Source organism: Giraffa tippelskirchi, chromosome 12, assembly GCF_054371585.1.
Source record: "Giraffa tippelskirchi isolate mGirTip1 chromosome 12, T2T-mGirTip1v1.2.pri, whole genome shotgun sequence".
NCBI classification, from domain to species: Eukaryota; Metazoa; Chordata; class Mammalia; order Artiodactyla; family Giraffidae; genus Giraffa; species Giraffa tippelskirchi.
Window position 1 is genome coordinate 45647179 of NC_137286.1, and position 2494 is coordinate 45649672.

The 2494-nt window shown below is 38.6% G+C and overlaps 1 pseudogene across 1 annotated transcript; it reads left to right on the forward strand.

The window, feature by feature from the left end:
* The first annotated feature begins 685 nt into the window (after positions 1-685).
* LOC145528609 (NADH dehydrogenase [ubiquinone] 1 alpha subcomplex subunit 5 pseudogene) lies at positions 686-1555 on the forward strand (annotated as a pseudogene). Its single transcript, XR_014070525.1, has 2 exons — positions 686-744; positions 1158-1555. The product of XR_014070525.1 is annotated as an NADH dehydrogenase [ubiquinone] 1 alpha subcomplex subunit 5 pseudogene (transcript).
* The last annotated feature ends 939 nt before the right edge of the window (positions 1556-2494 follow it).

Sequence of the window (2494 nt, forward strand, 5' to 3'; positions counted from 1 at the left end):
AAACCTGTGTTCTTAACTAATATGCTACTCTACCTCACCTACTAGTTCCTAGTGGCTTCTGGTTGTTTGAGATTTCCCTGGTGGCTCGGATGGTAAAGAAATCTGCCTGCAATGCAGGAGACCTGGGTTTGATCCCTGGGTTGGGAAGATACCCTGCAGAAGGGAATGGCTACCCACTCCAGTATTCTGGCCTGGAGAATTCCATGGACTGTATAGTCTGTGGGGTTGCAGAGTCGGACACGACTGAGCAACTTTCACTTTCTAGTATTCTTGTCTGGAGAACCCCGTGGACAGAGGAGCCTGGCAGGCTACAGTCCATGGGGTCACAAAGAGTTGGACATGACTGAGGGGCTAACACTTTCATTTCACTTTCTGGTTGTTTACATCATCCAGATCTAGCATCTGGGTTCACAGGATCACTTCTTCCTTCAGCAGGACATCATATTGCTACAGTGTCCTCTGGTTATAAAGTGATAACTAAACATTGCCTAGGCTTCCCAGTGGCACTAGTGGTAAAGAATCCGCCTGCAAATGCAGGAGACTTAAGAGCCTTGGGTTCCATCCCAAGGTCGGGAAGATGCCCTGGAGGAGGAAATGGCAACCCACTCCAGTATTCTTGCCTGGAGAATCCCAAGGACATAGGAGCCTGGCAGACTACAGTCCATGGGGTCACAAAGAGTCGAACATGACTGAGCAGCAGCAGTTTAGTGTGGATATTTTCTGTCTCAGCCACACTGTAACCATGTGAGCATGCATCTCATTTGCCTTCTGGGTCAGGAGGCCGAGGACAATTGGAACTAGCAGGCCTGCCCATGCTTGTCACTATGTCTCTCAGGACTTGGCGGCAGATATCTGAAAGGGAAAGTAAGGGAATCTGAAGGGTAAGGGAATCTGAAGAAGATCAACTATTCTTTTATCTATCTAATTAATCTATTTTTGAATTCATTCAAAATATACTCATTGAGCTCAAACTCTATATCAAGCAAAATTCTAGATGTCCCAAATACATCATTCAACAACAAAAAAAGTGCCAGATTTACTGGAACATATTATGGTAGAAGACACAAAATTTAAAAACTAAACATTAATTAATATATTCTTAATGTAGTGTGTTAGTTATAAAAGCAAAGAAAAATGGAAAAGAGATGGTGAGTAAGAAGTGAGGAGAGGGCTGTTTGTGAAACTCCACATGAGAGGCTAAAAATACTGTATACAAAAATTCTTGATGTTCTTGGACACATCCCTAAAAATGCAGCATATAGAAAGTATACAGAACAGATTACAAATGAGAGGCTGAGTATGGTCAAAGCGGAACCAGATGTTAAAAAGCTAGAAGAGCAACTGCAGGGTGGCCAAATAGAAGAGGTGATTCTTCAGGCTGAAAACGAACTAAGTCTGGCAAGAAAAATGATCCGGTGGAAACCATGGGAGCCTTTAGTGGAAGAGCCTCCAGCCAGCCAATGGAAATGGCCAATATAAACGGCATTAACTAATTTATCTGTTGATAGGAGACTGATGTAATTAAATATTCTGTTATATGTTAAAAAAAAAAAAAGAAGTGAGGAGAGAAACAATGGAATATTTTATAGCAGGGAACAAAAGCTACCTTTCACATATTAATGTTGCTGAATCTCAGATAATTACTATTAAGCTGAAAAAACATGATGCAATATGATACCATATCCAAAATTCAATATAAGTTATGATAAAAAGCGTATTTATCTTGATAAAAGATTTGTTGTAAAATTATTAGGGAAGCATGAAATAAAAATAATTGTGGTGAGTGAGAGAATTAGAAGGAACTTCCAGTGAATATCAGTAACATACTTTCTTGATTTGTGTGGTAAACTAATGAATTCTCATTTTATTATTGTTTTTAGAAATTATATGTCATTTTTTATAATTTCTGAAAGCACATTCTTTTAAACCATGGCACATTATGCAATCAGAAGGAGTGATTTATGAACATCCAGTTTCTCTCTCTTTTTCTGTCTCCTTTCAAAGATAAAGATGCAGTGCCTAAATTCCTCTCCTTCACCAGCTCTCCATTTCCCAGGTTGCCTTTCGTGTCTTCCAATAAAGTTATTAGGCATTCCGCATTTCCTGTTAAATTTATTCCTAGGTATTTTACAGCTGTTATCATTGTGAGCTCATGGTGTTTAAAAATATAGTTCTTATAGTTATGTTTTTATCTTGTCAAATCTGTCAACCTGTTCCTTTGTGCTTGCCTACTTTGATACTAGTCTTAGAAAAGCCTTCTCCACTCCAAGATTATGGAACTGTTTGCTTATATTTTCTTTCAAACCATTATGCTTTTACTTAGTATGATTAAAAGTTTTTTGTTCACATTTAAATCATATAAGGGTTTATTGAGCATCTGGTATGAGGTAGAGCTCAACTTTAGATTCCAAACAGTTAGCCGGTTGAACCAATGCACTGTATTTCCATCTTTCCCCCATTGATTTGAAATTCCACATTTATCACACATGCAGTT